The sequence below is a fragment of the Sarcophilus harrisii genome, chromosome 1, assembly GCF_902635505.1.
Source record: "Sarcophilus harrisii chromosome 1, mSarHar1.11, whole genome shotgun sequence".
Lineage (NCBI taxonomy): Eukaryota > Metazoa > Chordata > Mammalia > Dasyuromorphia > Dasyuridae > Sarcophilus > Sarcophilus harrisii.
The window spans coordinates 417774093-417795210 of NC_045426.1; the positions used below are offsets into that span (position 1 = coordinate 417774093).

The 21118-nt window shown below is 33.2% G+C and overlaps 1 long non-coding RNA gene across 1 annotated transcript in view; it reads left to right on the top strand.

The window, feature by feature from the left end:
* Window positions 1-18038, top strand: part of LOC116421278 — a 146048-nt gene extending 128010 nt beyond the window's left edge. The window contains exon 3 of the long non-coding RNA XR_004231582.1: window positions 17866-18038. This is a non-coding gene — a long non-coding RNA (uncharacterized LOC116421278). The remainder of the gene's footprint in view (window positions 1-17865) is intronic.
* Window positions 18039-21118: the final 3080 nt, after the last annotated feature.

Sequence of the window (21118 nt, forward strand, 5' to 3'; positions counted from 1 at the left end):
GTGTGCAAAATGTTTGGAAGTATAAGCAGGACCATTGTCTGTTTTTATTGCTTGTGGCACACCCATAATGGCAAATGCTTGTGTGAGGAATTCAGTGACCACTCGGGCTGTCTCTTTTGCTGCTGGTATTGCAAAAATGAATCCCAAAAAGGTGTCTATCACAATGTGGATAAAAGATAGACGACCAAAAGATTTATAATGGGTCACATCCATTTGCCAGATGTCATTGGGTCTCAAACCATGAGGGTTCTTCCCTGGAGGCAATGTAGGAAAGTGGAAAGGAAGGCAAGCCTTACAGGCTTTTACTATGCTCCTAGCTTCCTCTCTTGTTATTCCAAATTGTAAATGTAAAGCTCAAGCAGCCTGATGATATTTAGAATGAGATACCTGGGCTTCCTGGAATAAAGGCTTGTTGACCAACATAGTTAGAAGGCTATCTACCTTTGAATTGCCATCAAAAATGGGACCGGGAAGTCCACTATGAGAGTGGACATGCAATATATAGATCTTACCTGGATGCTTTCTCACTTGCTCTTGAAGTTTCTTAAAGAGCTGATATATATATATTAGAGGCTGCAAATTTTATTTGGGCTGTGGCAATTCTTTGTACCACACCTACTGAATAGGCCAAATTAGATATTATATTTATGTCTTCTGGATAATAAGTAAGAGCTAGAATGATGGCGTATAATTCATTCTGCTGAGTGGACTGAAAAGGAGTTCTGACTACTCTCTTTATAGTTAGATCATGAGAGCACACAGCACAAATATTATGTTTGGATGCATCCGTGAAGATAGTTGGTCCTTTAAGAGGAACTTTAGAAACCTTTTCTTCAAGAATCCATCGCCAATTATGTAATAGTCTGGTTATCTTTAATGAAGACCCATGTGTAAAACTTGGAGCCATGGCTAATAAATGTTGCCACCCTGGGATGGTCTCACAACACACATTAATTTGTGTATTGGTATAAAAGGTGTATATCTTGTCAGGTCTCGACCCAGATAATTGTAATGCTCGCTTAATGGCTTTTAATAAAATTCTAGCCACAAGCACTAGGTAGGGAGTAAGGCTTTGTTCTGGTTGTACCAGGAGGTTCACCCACTCTATCACACTGTCTCCTTGATGAAGAACTGCTGTGGGTGCCTTTTTTGTGGCAAAAACTGATATTTCCAAGAGTTTTTGAGTGACTCTTTCAACCACATTGGATAAAGCCAGTTCAACATTTCTCAAAGCCTCTTGAGCTTCTTTTGTAAGCTGGAGTGGTGAACTGTCTTCCCTTAAAATGTCATATAACGGTTGTAACTGATAGGTAGTCAAGCCTAACACTGGTCACATTCATTGGATATCTCCTATCAATTTCTGAAAATCATTCAATTTGTTTAGCTTCTCTGTTCTTAAGGACAGTTCTTGAACTATAAGCACCTTAGGGTATACTTCATATCCTAAATATTGAAAAGGAGCATGTCTTTGAATTTTTTCTGGTGCTATGTATAATTTGTAATTCCTTAGTGTTTCTATGGTCTTTTGTAGACATGCGTCTAACATTTGTTCCTCAGGTGCACATCCCAAAATGTCATCCATGTAATGTAATAGCATAACTTTTGGAAATGCTTTTCTTACTGGAGCAAGAGCAGCAGCAACATACATTTGACACATAGTAGGGCTGTTTTTCATTCCCTGTGGCAAAACTGTCCATTCATATCTTTTATAAGGCTCAGCTAAGTTAATGCTGGGCACTGAAAAGGCAAATCTTTTCATATCCTCCTTATCCAGAGGGATAGAATAGAAACAATCCTTAATATCTATGACCCAAAGAGGCCATTCTCTAGGCAATTGAGTAGGAGATGGAAGTCCAGGCTGAAGAGTTCCCATAGTTTCCATCTGTTCATTCACCCTTCTTAAATCTGTTAACATCCTCCATTTGCCAGATTTCTAGCAGTTTTTTTTCTTTCTTCTAGAGATAGGATTTCCTTAATGCTAACTGTATTATATCATATAAATAGAATGCCTCGATAGAAATTGAATGAGGACCGTTTTCTCTGTAATATGTGGACATCTATTGTCCAACCAAACACCAATTATCTCGAGAGATTTGTCCTTCCTCTCTGAACCAAGGGGAGATGTGGTTTAATGTACCCATAAGTCTAGCTATCTGTTCCCAAGTTATAAGTAGCCCTTGTCCTTCTATCAGCTTAAGCATGCTTTCTATAGCGCCACTCCTGGGTGTGGTTGAAGGGGTTGGGGATGGGGATGGAGAGTCTTCAACTAGCATTTGTCCCATTTCAGCCAAAAAAAGATTATTAGTTTAGTTTTTTAAAAAATAAGTTCCCTGTTTGTCTATTAACAATACTCACCCAAGTTCCTGGTCACTGGAGACTTCTTCAGTGAAGGTAGGGTCCTTGAGCCCCACGTTGGGCACCAAATGTCATGACCACGTATTTTAAAATCAGCCAGAGTCAGGAATTCAGGTTAGAGGAAAATCATTAATCTTTATTCTCAGTGAAGAAAGATCAGAGGTAGAAGGGAATTGGAAACAGCAATGTGTGCAGCTGAGTCAAGAAGCTAGCTAGACCAGAAGCCATGAAACCAGCACCACCAGAGTAGAACCCAGGCCCAATCTCTCCCAGCCTCTCTTCCTGTCTCTCTGCTGCCACCCACCAAAATCGTCATTTCCTATACAACACATCAGGATTTGCACAGAGAGTGGGTGGGGGCCATTCTTTATCCAAGCATGTATATTAATAGAGTATAATCCAATTACTATTTAGCCTCACATGCTTGGAACCTCAGTGCATCAACTCAAGCCTCAGCCCAGTATGTATTCTGTCTTATAAACTTTGAAATACAAATGACTGCAAAATTGCTTGGTTCCAGTACAGCTTTTTATCAAGCTAACTCTACAATGTTGAAGAAAATACTTTCCCTTCTTGTGAAGAGTCATAAAAAGTATTCCATTTTTTTGTGCTTCTGCTAAAAAGTGTTATCTGTCCTTTTCAAATCATGACGCACACACATCCCCAAGATTACAGAAAGAAGTAAACACTTATATAGAAAAGATCCAAGAAAAAAATCAAATTTTTCATGGTAATTAAATGGGTGATAAATTTGCTTGGAGTTATATTATTAAACTGGAAATCATTACTTCTAAAATTTAACATTTTAATAATTTTCTCAAATACATGTAAAGACACTTCAAAATTCATTTTAAAAATTTTTTATTTCAATTTTTTTTCCTTTTCTTATCTCCCCCTTTCCAAAGACAGCAAGCAATCTTATATGTTATGCATATGCAATACTTTTAAATATATTCAATATTTGTCATATTTTGTAAGAAAAATCAGAATAAAAGGGAAAATTATGAGGACATAAGAAGAGAAAAAAAAGATGAAAATAATATTCTTCAATCCACATTTAGTATCCATGGTTCTCTCTCTGGATGCAGATGGTATTTTTCATCCTAAATCTATGGGAATCAATGTGGTTCATCACATTGCTGAGAGCTAAGTCTGTCATAGTTATTGATCACATAATCCTGTAGTTACTGTTTTAAGCTTTTCTGAAATCAGCCTGCTTATTATTCTTTTAAAAAAATAATATCCCATTACATTCATATATCATAACTTAAAAAGCCATTTCCCAATTGGTGGACATTCACTGCATTTCCAATTCATTGCTTTCAAAAAAAATTCAAAAAAACTGCTACTTTTTTTTTTTTGCACATGTGGATTCATTGCCCTTTTTTAGTGATCTTTTTGAGATGCAGACCCATTAGTGACACTTTTGGATCAAAGCATATGCAGTTGTGTAGTTCTTTGAGCATAGTTCTAAATCAAGAACTGAAATCAGGACCACTACTGCTTTTTTTTTTTTTAACTTTAGCTGAAGCATAATATATTCTGCTCCTGTCTTTTACCTTTATTTTGTCTGTATGTCTCTGCTTCAAACTTATTTCTTGTAAACAAGATATTGTGTTCTGACTTTTAATTGACACTGCAATTTGTTTGCATTTTATAGGAGAATTCATTTCATTCACATTCACAGTTAAGATTACTCTTTCCTCCATTATATTTTTTCCTGTTTTTGTTTTTCTCTCTCCTTCACCTTTTCTCTCCTTATTAGTATTTTGTTTCTGATCCCCATGTCCTTCAATCTGCCCTCCCTTATGTAAGGACCTCCTTTCCTATTCCTTTTCCCTTTTACCTCTGTCCTCTCCTCTATGTGCTTCCAACTCTTTTTTTTTTCTCTTTCCCCTTCTAATTCCCTGTAAGGTAAGAAAATTTTCCATATCAAACTAAATATGTATGTTATTCTCATTGTGATCCTAATCCAATAAAATTAAGATCCAAACAATGCTCAACATCTTATCTTTTTCCTCTTCTGAAACACAGTTTACTATGGCTTTTTGTGTGATATAATTCATCCCATTTCCTACCCTTTTCTCTTCTCCCAGTATGATGTTTTTCCCACCCCTTTATTTTTTTATCATTGCATTATGATTTTTATCATTGCATTATCAATTTATTATCACATCCTCTCTCACTGTATATCCCTTTTACCTGCCCTGACAAATATAAAATACTAAAGAATTACAAGTATCATCTTCTCTTTAGTCTTGTAAACTATTTTCACCTTTAAATAACACTTTTTTTCCTCTTTACCTTTTTATGCTTCTCTTGAGTCTTGTGCTTGAATCCAATTTTCTGTTAAACTCTGATCTTTCCATTAGAAATGATTGAAAGTCCTCTATTCCATTAAATGCCAATCATTTTCCCTGAAAAATAACGTTCAGTTTTGCTGAGTAGTGGATTCTTGGTTGTAGTCCAAAGCCATTGCTCTCTATAATGTCATATGCCAGACCCTTTGATCCTTTAATGTTAAATAAAGCTTCTAGGACCTGGATGATCCTCATTGGGGCTCCAGGTTATTTGCATTCTTCCTGGCTACTTGCAGTATTTTGGCCTTGATTAGATCATTCTTGATTCAGCTACAATATTTCTTAGAGTTTTCAAACTAGGATTCTCTTTCAGGAGTTATTTGGTGCATTCTTTCAACATCTTTTTTGCCCTCTGGTTATAAAATACCAATGAAGTGTTCCCTAATGATTATTTTTTGAAAAATATCATCTAGGATTTTTTTTTGATCATGTCTTTCTAGTAATTTAATATTTTTTAGATTATCTCTCCTGAATCTATTTTCTAAGTCAGTTGTTTTTCCAATAAGGTAGTTTAAATTATCTTTTCTTTCTTTTCTTTGACCTTTTTTTTAACTGATTCCTAGGTTTCAGTGAGTAACTCACATCCTTTCGTCCGGGAATTTTTTATAAATTATTTTCTTTAGTTAACTTTTTTACTTCCTTCTCCATTTGGCCAATTGAATTCTAAAAGAGATGTTTTCTTCAATATATACTTTTCCATTTTGCCAATTCTATTTTTTCAAACATGTTCTTTTCAGTCAATTTCTATGCTTCCTTTTCCAAGTGAAGGTCCCTTCAGTTATTGGTTATTTCCCCCAAGCTATTCTTTTTTTAAGCAATAATTCTCCAGATTAATTCTCATTTCATTTCCCTATTTTTCTTCTCTTATATTTAATTTTTGCCTGGAAACTTGCAGTACTTTTTCCTTTGAGAATGTGGTTCTGGAGTTTTGCAACAATGTCTCTTGGGGTTTTCTTTATGGGAACTCTTTTCAAAGGTAATTGATTGATTCAATCAATGACTATTACCCTTTCTAGAATACCAGGGCAGTTTTCCTTGATTGATGTCTTGAAGAATGCTATCAGGCTCTTTTTGGTCATGGCATTCAGTTGGCCAATAATTTTTAAATTGTCTCTTCTGGATATATTTTCCAGGTTGGCTGTTTTGCCAATGAGGTATTTCATATTTAATTTCATCTTTCATTATTTTTAATTTGTTTGACTAATTCTTTCAGCCTCACAAATTTATTAGCTTTCATTTGCCCTGTTCTAATTTTAGTGTGTGATTTTCTTCAGGTATCTTTTGTATCTCTTTTTCCATTTGGTTAATTCTACTGAATAAGGAGTTCTTTTCTTCAGAAAAATTGTTTCCTTCCTTTTCCAATCTGTTGATTCTCTCATGCTTACCTCTTTATTTCCTTTATCTTTTTTCCTACCTTTCTTATTTCATTTTAATATCTTTTAAGAACACTTGGGCTTGACACCAATTCATATCACTCTTTGAAATGTCTTCTGTGGACATTCCATGCTTGCCTGAGTTTGTGTTTTTGTCTGTCCTATTATCATAGTGACTTTCTATGGGAAAGGTACTTTTTGTCTTTCTTATTCATTTTCTTTCCTATTCTTTTTGGTATGTCTTTTTTTTTTTTTTTTTTTTTTTTTTTTGCTTTTATGGTTGAGCTCTGCTCTTATAGTAAAAAGGGGTGCTGCGCTTTGAGTACAGGAGCCTCAGCAGACTTGTCAGCAGACTATAGCTTTGCCTACTCATTTAAGGAAACAACCCTGTTTCTCAGAATTTGCCTTTGGAGCTGAGACTGGAAGCTGTTCCTCTACTGACCCAGAACTGAGGGTCTTAGTTGTTAATTTGCTGTGATTAAGACCCTCTTACCAGCTTTGTCAGATTCTATCTGAGCTGTGCTGAATACCCTTTTCATCCCAGTGAGACTAACCTTTCCTGAAGTTTTTCCAATCTATCTTGAGCTGGACAGTGGCTTCACTCAATATGACTAAATTCAGAGATTTGGTTTTGTGTGGTTTTCGAAGGAAATTGGAAGACTTTGAGCAGCTTCCTGACTGTATTCCTCCATCTTGGTTTCAAAACTGGAACTCTCTCTTACTTGATTTTTAAAATCTTTTTTGAGTTCTTACAATAAAATCTTTTGATTTTGAGATTGATCTGTACTCTCCTTTGATGCTTCATATGTAGGTGTTTTGTCATTGTTGTCCTCTTATGGTCTCTGTCTCCATAGTTTTTATGGTGTAGCTTTTTTTGGTTTGATTTTACATTTTGAGCTTTGCAATTTGGATCTATTCCTAAAGTGCCATCAAACTGTGCATATCCTTTGATCCAGTAGTGTCTCTATTGGATATGTATCACAAAGAGATTACTAAAAAAAAGAAAAAGACCTGCACATTTTGTAGTAATCCTTTTTTGTAGTGGCAAGGAACTAGAAATTGAGTAAATGCCCAACAGTTGGGGAATGGCTGAATAAGTTATGCTATATGAATGTAATGAAATATTATTGTTGTATAAGAAACTATCAGCAAGAAGATTTCAGAAAGGCCTGGAGAGACTTGCTAATGCTAAGTGAAGTAAATAGAATCAAGAGAATATTGTACACAGTAACAATAAGATTGTGATGATCAAATGTGATAAATTTGGCTCTTTTCAACTATGAGATGATTCAGGCCAATTCCAATAGACTTGTGATGGAGAGAGCCAATCTGCTTCCATAGAGAGGACTATGGGGACTGAATGTGGATCACAAAATAGTAGTTTTACATTTGTTATGATTGTAGTTTGCTTGTTTCTTTTCTTTCTCAATTTTTTCTCTTTTTTGATCTGATTTTTTCTTTTGTAGCATAGTAGATGTAGAAATATGTATAGAAAATTCACAAATGTTTAATCTTATTGTATTGCATGCTGTATAGGAGAGGTGGGAGGTAAAGATGGAAAGAGAAAAATTTGGGACACAAGGTTTTAAAAATTATCTTTGAATGTATTTTGAAAAATAAAAGGCTATTATTATTTTCTAAAGAAATAATATAACTGAATTTTGCTTCTAGGCACAGAGGACATTATTCTAAACTTCTTTTACAGGGGGATGGGATCTCTCACTGGGTTTCCAAACTGGGGCTGGTGGTGCTGCTAGTTTCCATTGTGCTGTGTTGGCCTGATCTAGTCCCACCTATCATGTCAGGGTTCAGCTCCTTGCAATTTGCCTGCTATGCTTGTGTTGGAGATCTCACAGCTGGCCAGCTGAGCCACTAGTCCTCTGAACCAAGAATGAGGGGCAAAAGATGCTTCTCTGTACTTTGGCTAAGAGCCATCATTTAGATTTCCCACACTCCACCTGTGCTAGACTCCATTTTTCCTATGCCCACATGAGACAAATTTTTACAGAAGACTTTACAAAATATCTTAATCTGGAAAATTCTTTCACTCCAAATGATTGTGGGTTCTGTTATTCCAAAATCCATTCAGAGTCTTAATATAGCAACAATTCCGAGAGAAACCGGAGAGGACACAGGCCATGTCCTTTCTTATCTCCACAATCTTGGCTCCACTGCAAATATAACATTATAACATTATATATGTATATATAGTGACAAGATATATTATGGTTCCTCAGTGTACTATATGCCTTAACTTAAATTGATGATTAAACATCTAGGAGGGCAATTTCACTGAATAAAAGCATGTTATTTTGTAAGATGTAAGAAGCCTTGAAAGGTAAGGGAAGGTTAGGTTATGAGGGACTTTCAAAACCAAACAAAGAATTTTTAACTTGCTTCTGAAGGCAATCTGAATCTATTGGAGTTTGCTGAGTAGCTATTGTGTCATGATAGGATCTTAGTTTTTTGAAAATTATTTTAGTAGTTGAATGAAGAATTAGATATGTATATTTAGATCTCAAAAATTCTATTAGAGATTTATTTCTTGTGTTGTTGTGAGGATTGGAAAAATATTGATAATGAATATTTATCCTAAAATATAGGTATATATATTTTCCAGATAGTCTATTTTTAAACATTTATGAGAATATACCTTTATTGCTTTTTAAGCATTGCTTGAGTTGAGCAGAATGTAGTAAAAGGATTAGTGAATGAAATCTGTACAAAAGAGGCTTGACAATATGCTAATTAATGATAATGATGACAATGATAAAAATAAAAAACATTTACATAATAGTTTAAAGTTGGAAAGATGTTTCATGTTCAATAATGTTTTAATTCTCACAACTTCCTACTTAAAATTTTTAATCTCTTCATTAATGACAAAGTATTATTCACCTTGAGTTGGAAGAACAAATAATTAACAGAATTAAAATCAGGAAATATATTCTGATATTTCCCTATCCTCTTTTTTTTTTCCTTATATTTTTCTATCTAGAACAATTCTCAGTCCATTTTTTGGATCCTCCTTGTTTCCCATACTGGCTTTTTCAAAGTACTTTTTGTTGTAACCAACACACCAGCCTCAGCTGATTCAGAATTTCAATGATTATTATTCATTTTCTCAAAATACCGGGTCATTTTTTGTATTCTTCATTACTTGTATGTCTCTTTATCTATTATTCCTTTGGACCCCTATAAAATTAATGTAAATTGTTGGTGGAATTATGAATACATTCAGCTATTCTGGAGAGCAATTTGGAACTATGCTCAAAAAGTTATCAAACTGTGCATACCCTTTGATCCAGCAGTGTTACTACTGGGCTTATATCCCAAAGAAATCTTAAAGAAGGGAAAGGGACCTGTATGTGCAAGAATGTTTGTGACAGGTCTCTTTGTAGTGGCCAGAAACTGGAAACTGAGTGGATGCCCATCAATTGGAGAATGGCTGAATAAATTGTGGCATATGAATATTATGGAATATTATTGTTTGGTAAGAAATGAACACAGGATGATTTCAGAAAGGCCTGGAGAGACTTACATGAACTGATGCTGAGTGAAATGAGCAGGGCCAAGAGATCATTATATACTTCAAACAACAGTATTATATGATGATCGATTCTGATGGAAGTAACCCTCTTCAACAATGAGATGAACCAAATCAGTTCCAATAGAGCAGTAATGAATTGAACCAGCTACACCCAGAGAAAGAACTCTGGGAGATAACTATGAAGCATTACATAGAATTCCCAATCCCTATATTTTTATCTGCCTGCATTTTTTATTTCCTTCACAGGATTTCCTACACTATTTCAAAGTCCGATTCTTTTTGTACAGCAAAATAACTGTTTGGACATGTATACTTATATTGTATTTAATTTATACTTTAACATATTTAACATGTATTAGTCAATCTGCCATCTGGGGGAGGGGATGGAGGGAAGCAAGGGAAAAATTGGAACAAAAGGTTTGACAATTGACAATGCTGTAAAATTACCCATGCATATAACTTGTAAATAAAAAGTTATAAAAAAAAAAGAGCAGGAAAAAATAAAATTAATACAAAGTTCTTTGAAATCAGGGATTTCAAGTTTTTGTCTTGTGTCCCCAGAGCCTAGCTAAGTTCCTGCATTATACTAGGTGTTTCAAAAATGATTTATTATTGTAATGAATAGCATAAAATATGAAGTTGTAAATGGACCCATGTGTTTGAATAAAATTAGAATTGTCAGGGGCCAGACTCCTGGGACTAGAGCCAAAATGGCAGAGTAAAGTCAGGAAGCTGTTATAACTCTCCCAGTATTCTTTGAAAAGCACATGAAACAAAGCTGCTTAATAGAGTCTGAGGGATTAAATCAGACTCCACCTGAATATAGACTGAAAAAACTTCAAAAAAGGTGAGTATCATTGGGCTGAAAAGGGTGTTCAAACTAGCTCAGATAGATTGTAGTGAGATGGTTTTAATCACAGCAAATCAGCAGCTAAGACCCTGAGGCCTGGCTCAGTGGAGGAGCAAATCAGTGGGACAGCTTCCAGTTTCAGCTCAGAAGGCAAACACTGAGAAACCAGGCTGTTTCCTGAACAGAGCAGACAAAGCTGCATGCTGCAGATACAAGGGATCTCTGTGCTCAAAGTCAAGGCTTAGAGCTGGACAGGAAGCTTGGAATAGCACTCCTTTTACTATAAGAGCAGAGCTCAACTATAAAAAATAAATGAGAGAGAGAGAGAAAGACAGAGAGACAGAGAGAATACCAAAAATAATAAGAAAGAATATGAACAAGAAGCAGAAAAATACCTTGACCATAGAAAGTTACTATGGTGACAGGACAGACCAAAGTCTAAACTCAGACAAGGCTAGAATGCCCACAGAAGAAATCTTAGAGTAATATGAATTGGTCTCAAGCCCAAAGATGCTGGAAAAATTTCTGAAGAAAAGAACTCAAACAGTAGAATTAATCAAATGGAAAAAGAGATACAAAAGCTAACAGGAAAGTCACATTAAAAACTAGAACAGGGCAAATGGAAGCTGATGACTTATTGAAACAGCAAGAATCAATCAAAAAATGAAAAAAAGTAAGAAAATGTGAAATATCTTATTGAAAAAAGTCAACTTGAAAAATAGATCCGAAGTGATAATTTAAAATTATTGTCCTACTTGAATGTCATAATAATAATAAAAAAAAGATCCTGGATAGCATTCTACAAAAGATCATTAAGGAAAATTGCCTCAGCATTCTAGAAAGAGAAGGGGAAATATCACTGAAAGAATCCATTGATCATCTTTGGAAAGATATCCCTCAAGAAAAATCCCAAGGAACATTGTTGAGAAACATCAGAACTACAATCTCAATGATAAATACTGCAAGCTGCCAAAAAGCAACAGTTAGGATTAACCAGGATCAGGCAGGAGGAGAAGAAAGATAAAAAGAAAAGAAATCAACATGTTAAAAGGGAGAGCACAAAAACTAGGAGAAAAAGTAAGAGAAGAGCTAAAAGAATGGTAGATAAGGTAGTGGGTGAAGTGGGTTAAAAAAAACAGTATTATGAGAAGGAGATGGGGTGATAGGCAATAAGGTAATGCATTGGATGGGTTAAAAAAAACACTACTAAGGAAAGGGTGGAAAGGGAGAATAAAATATATATACAGGGGGAAAATAGGTTGACAGGAAATATAGAATTGATAACCAAAACTGTGACTGCAAATGGGATAAACTCTCCCATGAAATGAAAGCAAATAACAGAGTTTAATAATAAAAAAAAAACAGAATCCTACAATATGTTGTTTAGAAGAAACACATTTGAAACAGAGAGACCCATACAAAGTAAAGGTAAAAGACTAGAACAGAATTTATAATGCTTCAGCTGAAGTAAAAATAGCAGAGGTAGCAATTCTGATATCAGATAAAGCAAAAATAAAAGTAGATTTTATGAAAAGAGATAAGGAAGGAAAGAATATTTTGATAAAGGGCACCATAAATAATAAAGTAGTAATGATACTAAATATGTATGAACCAAATAGTAGAACAGGCAACTCCCTAGAAAATATTTTAAGCCAGTTATAAGAAGAAACAGATAGCTAAACTATTCCAGTGGGGTGGGGAAGGGGGAACCTCAACGTTCTCTTATAATCAGACAAATCTAATAATAAACCAGAAAGAAATTAAGATGGTTATTAGGATCCTACAAAACCTAGCTAAAATAAACCTCTTGAGAAAATTGAATAGGGATAGAAAGGAATAGAGCATATTCTTTACAGTGCATGGCACTTAGACAAAAATTGATCATTTATTAGGGCATAAAAACCTCACATTGAAATGCAGAAATGCAGAAATCATAAATGCTTCTTTTTCAGACCACAATGTAATAAAATTATATTCAATGTAGGGCCATAGAAAGATAGAGTAAAAAGCAATTGGAAATTTAATAATCTAATTCTAAAGATTGAATAGAACAAACAAAAAATTACAGAAACAATCCATAATTTCATTCAAGAGAATGACAATAACGAGAAAACATACCAAAACCTATGTGATGAAGCCAAAGCAGTTTTAGGGGAGATTGTATATCTATAAATAGTTACATGAACAAAATAGAGAAAGAAAAGATAAACAAATTAGGCATGCAACTAAAAAAAACTAGAAAAAGGACAAATTAAAAATTCCCAAGTAATACCATATTAGAAATTCTGTAACTCAAATGAGAGATTAATAAAATAGAAACAAAACAAAACAAAAAAAAAAACTATTGAAGTAATAAATAAAACTAAGAATAGGGTTTCTTAAAAAAATAAGAAAATAGATAAAATCATTAGTTAATTTGATTGGAAAAGGGAAAGAAAAAAATTACCATCATCAAAAATGAAAAGGGTAATTTATCACCAATGAAGAAGAAATTAATGCAATAATTAAGAACATTTTGCTCAACTGTATGGCAGCATTGCCAGTTAACAGAAGAAGAAATGAGTTACATTAATAACCCCATTTTAGGAAAAAAAAAATCTTGAACAAGTCATCAATGAACTCCCTAAGGAAAAAAAAAAGTATCCAGGGCCAGATGGATTCCTAAGTGAATTCTACCAAACATTTAAACAACAATTGCAATACTATGTAAACTATTTGGGAAAAAATGGGTAAAGAAGAAGTCCTGCAAAAAAATCCTTCTATGACCCAAAGATGGTACTGATAACTAAACCAAGAAGAATCAAAACAGAGAAAGAAATTTATAGACCAACCTTTCTAATAAATATTGATGCAAACATTTTAAATAAATTATTAGCAAAGATATTACATCAATATATCAGCAGGATAATACACTATGATCAAGTGGGATTTATATCAGGAATTCAAGGCTGTTCAGTATCAAGAAAATCATTGTCATAATCAACCATATTAACAATAAGCCCAACAGAAATTATATAATAATCTCCATAAATGCAGAAAAAGCTTATGACAAAATGTAGCACCCATTATTATAAAAAAAAAACTAGACAACATAGAAATAAAGGGAGCTTTTGCTAAAATAATAAGCAATTATCTATCTAAAGCCTATAGCAAGCATTATTTGTAATGGAGAGAAGATGGACATATTTCAAATAACATCAAGGATGAAACAAAAATGCCAATTATTACCACTTTTATTCATCATTGTATCAGAAATGTTGACTTTAGCAATAAGAAAAGAAAAAGTAACTAAAAGAATTAGAATATGTGAAGAAGAAATAAAATTATCACTATTTGCAGATGATATAATGATATACTTAGAGGATCCTAGAAAATAATCCAAAACCTACTGAAAATTACTTAGTTTTAGCAAAGTTGCAGGATATAAAATAAACCCAGACAAATCATCAGCATTTCTATATATTTCTGACAAAGCTCATCACCAAGAGAGAGAAAGAAAAATTGTATTTAAAATAACTATGGATGAAATAAAATATTGTGTTGATATTGTATGATGAAATAAAATATTGTATAAGTATATTATACTTATATTAAGTATAAGCAGATAAGTTAGAGAAAATAGTATAGGGGTGGGGACAGATAATTCCAGGTACCATATAAAATAAGGTACTGACACCTTTCCTATCATCAAAAAATAAATACAGAGATTTGTTTGACTATTCAGGTTTTAGAGAATCTATATTCCCCTCTTATACAGGTTTTAGAGAACCTATATGTACCAAGTCTTCCACAAATTTGCTTTTATTGCAAAATGGAAATGATACTTCTAAAATTATGCTTGTCTGAGCCATGTTAGTGTTAATGCCTTTTAGTAAGAGGTTCAGCATCTATTCAAACAATAGAGTCATCCAGTTCAGATTCTAGAATCAGACCTTCTCTACCAACACCTGTAACTATCTTACCTTAACTAAAGGAAGTTATTTTGTTTGGTATCCATGGCTTCATCTTTTATGGCAGAGGCATATAAAATAGGACTTAAGTGGTCACTAGTCTGATAAAAGGTAGTAGCTGATAGAATAGTGTTATTACAAGTCATTACAATTAATTGATCTCTGTTCTTCATGTCAAGCATTTGAAATTCCCTTGACGGATGGTATAGAGAAGATCTTCCACACCAAATTCTGTTCAATAATCTTGGATCAAGTTTTCCTGGGCTTGAATAACACAAGACTAGAATCAAAGAATCTCTCTTTCTTGACTATGACTTTCAGGGTATAAATGTTGTTTGTAAGAGCATGTAAGTACCCATGAGAAATCATATAGTACTATATATCATATAGAAATCATATAGTACTAAGTTGAAATTGGTTGTATGGCACAAGAGAAGTGACTGGGAAATGGGCCAGTTTCTGAAATGGGTCAATTTCTGAAATGTAAATTATGTTGGAAATACTCTATTTTTCTTGGTAAAGTAGCAGTTGGTCCCCCTAAGTAAAGCCAAAGTCTGCATAACTGGGTTCCTCTATATCCACATAACATCCATGTAAGCCAAAAATATGTGGACCTGTCTCCTACTTGCAAAATGGAACTTCCCCATCTCAAAGTGACTCTTGACAATAAACAACCACATTATCATGTACTGATTTATTAGGTCACATATTTGATCTCTGGAAACCTAGGAAATGGAAATTCACTTTGAGTCAGTGGTTTGTGGAGTCCAGTTTCTTAAAAGACTTATCTTATAAGAGTGTACCTTTTAATATAATATATTTCTAGTTAGTCCTCTCTGGCTCTGCCTTATTCAGTCTCTGAAGTATAATCACTTTGGTTTTAAAGCTCCTACCCCTTCAGAAGTCTCTATGTACCCGATAGATAACTCTTAATTGCCAGACATCTCTTTGCTTCTGCTATTGTTTGGACAGCTCCCTTCCAGAAAGGACTTGGTTGATTCAGAGGTAGAATTACTGGAAAGTAACTTTCTTCCTAATAACAAGGGAGAGGTGAAACTGTTATGTAACTATGATAAATTTGTATTTACTTGGAAAAAAGAGGATTCTCCTTTCTGATTTGGTAGCAATACTGAGCCCCTAGATGAGAATGAAGGACATAGTGTCTGTGGAAAAACAGAGGCAGTTTCTACATAGATCTGTAAAAGAAAAAAATATTTCATATCATTTCCCTCATTCTTTCAGAAAGTGAAAAGTTTTGGTTACAGAGTCAGAAAGGAAAACATAGTAAGTGGTGGTCTTGAAAGATCCTTGGTATTTAGTTAGATTGTATAGGCAAGTCTCATTTTTATGAATGTTTAGCCACTTTAATACAGATGACCCTGATGTGTGATAAATTGAATTAATTGTGTAGGAAGAGCCATACCTGTGCTTTGTCTTTGATATTCTTGGTACTGTTATCCATATTAGTGCTCCAACTTATTGTCACTATCTTATATTAGAAAAACCATTGTGGCTTCACTTTGGAATTATGGTTAGAAGTCAGAAATGGTATCACTTAGCACCTAAACCAGATCATTAATACCTATGAGTGAATTTTTTTTCTGAATAAGAGAACAAAAGCCTAATATTTCTGTTTTCTTGTCCTCCTCCAGATATTTTTTCTCTCTTCTTTTTTATAATGACACTTTGGAGAGAACTGTGGGTAGTCTTATCCTTCCATCCATCCATTCATCTATCCTTCCATCCATCCATTCATCAATCCAAACATAAATATGCACTTACATATCTTCATATATAATTTTCCCTTTCTTTTTTCTTTAGAACTCCCTATATTAGGAAGATTATTCATTTAAAATTGTGAAATCATGCAAATGAATGAAGGTCCTCTAAAAGATCTTTAGGATATTAACACCATCAGGTTGATATGCAATATGATCACAGCTCCCCAATTTTCCCAAACAAAGATTACTTTTCCATAAAAGGCAAAAAAGAAAAAGCTGATTCTGGAAATTGGTTTGCATTTATGTCTTTTAATGAAATTTTCTGATTAATCATGTGCCTAAAAAGTCTCACTCATGTAGAGTTGAGATCTTTTTTTTTATGTAATAGATATCTAAAGACCCCATGAGTCACCATGCAATTCTCTGTTGATCATATACTTTTCCATATAAAGATGAGGAATGCTGTAAGTATACAAACTAAGTGACTCTGCATCCTCATTTCGTGTCTTCATTGTATTAGGACAAAGTGAAACTTCTTTTATTAGGTATTCAATGAGTTACACATCTAAAAGGCATAAGTGATTATGGTAGCAAGAATACTGATAATATTGTTAGGGATAATGAAAACTTGTGCTTCAAATTAAGGACCTTATTGGTACACATATTCATTATAACTTTCAGTTTAACTAACAAATTGAGAAGGGAAAAAAAAAAACCTGGTTTGGGAAGTAAATATTTACTTAAGGTGACATCTAGTAGGTATGCTAATTCATTGCTGATAGATGTAACTGCTCTAGAAAACAATGTGGAATTTTAAAAGAAGAATTACTAAATTGTTCAATTCATTTGATACAGTGACTTCTTCATTGACTGTAAACATAGAAGAAATAAGAGACTCATATTAAAACAAAAAAAATATTTATTGTGACATTAATTATGACAACAAAAATTTGAAAAATAGGTTTTTAATTATTGAGATGTGGATATACAATTTTGACAAATTAATATTATTTAATATTACTAAGCATTAAGAAATATCAATCTCCTTTAAGTATTAAAAAGGAAAGAAAAAACAAGAAACTGGAAAGGCCCCTTTTCATTTCAAAATCTCTGGCTTTATGAAATGCATACATTGACTTCAGCAAGGCAACATGAAGTTGAAATAAAACTGGATATAACAATATTTGTGTTTTTGTTGTCCTTGTTAATGACTTAAAGACAAAATGAAATAAAAAATATCTACAGATGACTGAAAACTTAAGGGATTACTAACATGTTGAGTAACTAACAATGAATACTAGTCAGGATCCAAAAAGGTCTCATAACGTAAGAATATTTTGTTAAATAGAATCAGATGGAATTTAATAGTAATAAATATAAAGTATAGCAATTTGTTGAAGAATTATATTTACTAGTACAAAAAGGGAAATGTGTGCCTATAGAATGATTTGTCTGAAGAAAGATCTTGGAGATTTAATTGACTAACAGGTTAATGTGAGTCCACATTATAAAATGGCATGAAAATTAATATTAAATTATTTTTCATTAAAAAGTGGAGGAGTGCAGCCAAGAAAGTAGAGACAATTGAACATTTCTGCTAAACTCTCCCAGCTCCATCTTTTAAACAATTTTTAAAAAAATAATTAATAAAATTCTAAGTAGGATAACAATGGCAACAAATAAGTCAGAATATCTCATTTTTCTAGTCTAGGGAAGCAGAGAACAGAAACAGAAGTTTGCCTGCAGACATTGTGTTGGGAGCTGACAGCGAACTCATGTGGAAGAATGAATACTGCCTATGGAACCTGGAGAAGATAGTAGCAGCAACAGTGATGACCTAAAAGCAATGACAGTGCTAAATGTTTGGTATAAAAATTTTCAAAGGATTTTTGTGCTAGTGATGGGTATAGGATTTGACACAAGTTCTTTGTTCTTTCTCTAAGTACTCAGGCTCACTTTATAGTTCCGGAATGGAAAGGAACAATTTGATGTCTATGGTAACAAGGGAGCAGAAATCCTGCCTGGCTAAGGATCAGAGTACAAGGGGGATAGTGATAATAACTCACCAAAATTCACACCATTTTGGAAGCATCAAAAACATATAGGGCTCCTGATGTGAGCAGAGTCCAATTCTTACATTCAAAAGTCAAGAAATATGTATGGAAAATGAGTAAAAAGTAGACTAGGAAAATGACAGAACATCAATAGCAACAACAAAGAACCTAACAATTAAAAAGCTTCCATCAGAACAGGGAAGCTCAAGAAACAAACTCAGAAATTAAAATTTTTTTAAAACATTTAAGACAAGTTCATTCCCCAGTTGATAAATGGTAAAAGGATATGAATAGACAAATTTCAGATGATAAAATTAAAGCCCTTTATAGTTATTGAAAAAAATACTCTAAATCAATATTGATTGGAGGAATTAAAACAGCTCTGAGGTACTACCTCACACCTCTTATTCTGGCTAAGATGACAGAAAAGATGATGATCAATATTGGAGGGAATGTGGGAAGTCTGGGGCACTAATGCATTGTTGGTGGAGTTGTGAAATAACCAATCATTCTGGAGAGCAATCTGAAACTAGGCCCAAAGAGCTCAGTTCTTCTCAGGGTTCAGTGATCCAAAGCAATCCCAATAGACTTTGGGCAAAAAATTCTATCTGCATCCAGAAAAAGAACTAAGGATACTGATATTAAATGTAAATCAAAACATGTTATGTTCACTTCTTTTTTTCTGTTTTTTTTTTTTTTTAATGTTTCCCATGGTTTCTCCTTTTTACTCTGATTTTTCTCTCCCAATGTGATTCATAAAATAATGTTTAATAAAAATAAATAAACTTCCTACAATAAAAAACAAAACAAAACAAATAAAATATATACAAGAAAAGCATCAAAGAAAAATATACACAAGCCCAACAAGAATTCCCAGAAAAGCTGAGAGAAAGAGAAAATGAAAGAGGAGGACAAAGAGCTTTAAAAAAATAAAAAAGAAGAAATTAAAAATCAAATAAAATTAGCAGCAGAATCATTGGGGAAATAAATAAAAAGAGACTCATTGTTGTCTCTCATATTCAAAGAGTACCAAAATGGCATCATATTGTTAGGATCAATGTACAATGTGTCCAATTATGATTAATCTGATCATTACAAGTTCAGACACCTCTATCATAGGTAATGTACAAATGATCTATGCAAATATTTACAATGGAGATGTCATTAAATTTGATTATATCACTGTTTTTTTTTTCCTTGAGCTACTGTATATAGTGCAGCATTTAATTTTTTTTTTTTTTTGACAAGACACAAGATGATTCTTTGTCAGTGTCCCCATGTATTAAAACTGAAACCAATTTTTTTTCCCTCAGGGACACTGAAAATGACCTTGTTTCACTTCCTTTAGTCCTTATTGAATATTTGACTTATGTGAGTTCTCTGTACCATAGTTTCTTCAGCAAATATATGTGTGGCATTCAAACCATATATCTAGTCTCAGTGTTTTGCCTCTCTGTAGGAGAGCTTGAATGTTTGTCAGTTTAGCTCAAGAAACATTATCAGTCTGGTATCTTAGTTTGTCAGGTGATATTCAGTATCTTCCCAAGACACTGTAAATAGAAGAGGTGTGATTTTCTGGTATGGCATTCAAATACTGTCCAGGTTTCATAGGCATATAATTAAATCAACACAATGACTCTGTAGATCTTCAGTTTGACAGGTAAACCATCTACTTTTCTCCCACATTCTTTTGGAATCTCCTAAACACTCAACTTGCATTGTAAAAACAAGTATCAAACTCATGCTACCAAGGTAAGTGAATAATGTAAGGGTAGAGTATAATGAGGTCCTTTTTTTAATTTTTTGATTTTTAAAGAGCATCTGAATGGATATATCTATCAAGCAGCAGGCAAAATGGGATTTGATATTCAACTGAGAGCTTAAGGCTAGAGACAAAATTTTAAATAATGTGCCTGGGGGCTGGAATTGCCTTTTTTCAAATAATAGGGAAAAACATAATCCCTCCTAGAGATCTGCATTTAGTTTTTTTTTTTTTAGACAACTTTTGAAAATGCCAGAGCTTAATATTGAATAAATTTTAAATTCCATTTCTTACTTCCCCATTATTGAGGCATAGTTACTACAAAAAACAAAAAGTTTGCTCGCACAAAATGATGTTTTATAAAGACTACTAATGGTGTTATAAAAAAAAAAAAGGAATAAACTTTCCTGTAATAGAAAACCAACTGTTTTAGCAAATATTCACAATGAAGAACTAAGTTTTGAAGGTATCAAGGGATTCAGCAACTGCAAACATTTTACTTCTCCCAGTTACACCAACACATTTTTATTTATATGATTATTCATTTTAAAATGTTATTAATTCTTTTTCTATGTTCTACATGAGTGGCAGTTCTAATAATTCTCTCAGAAACTAAATAAACTTTGATATCTTAGGGTAGTCAGAACAAATTGTGAGTGAATTATGCAGTTTCCTACCGAGTGGATTTAAAATAACCTCTAGCTATTTAAACATTGGTATAATCAAAGGATTTCTTACTAATTTAATGGAATATAGTCAGTGAATACAATTAACTATAAATGTTAGAATACATTAAATGTGAGACAGATAAATACCTGGAGCTAAATTAAAGGGGCTATCTTCAGCTATAATATGCACTTAAGCATAGATATGTTTATAGAAAGAGAATTATTAGATTACAGTGAGGTCATAGAGTAGAGATTTGAGAAGCTCTATCTCTTGATCACACATTATTAGGAGCCTCAAGCAAATTTTATGAGTCAAATTGAAATTGAAATGAATGGAAATTTTTATTCAGTTGTGGTATAACTAACTATCTACTCTGTGTTGATGACCTATTGTCATTAACACCCAAAAAAAAAAAAAAAAAGATTGATACAAATAAATACAACTCTCCTATTCTTAACAATTGAAAAGTATTCT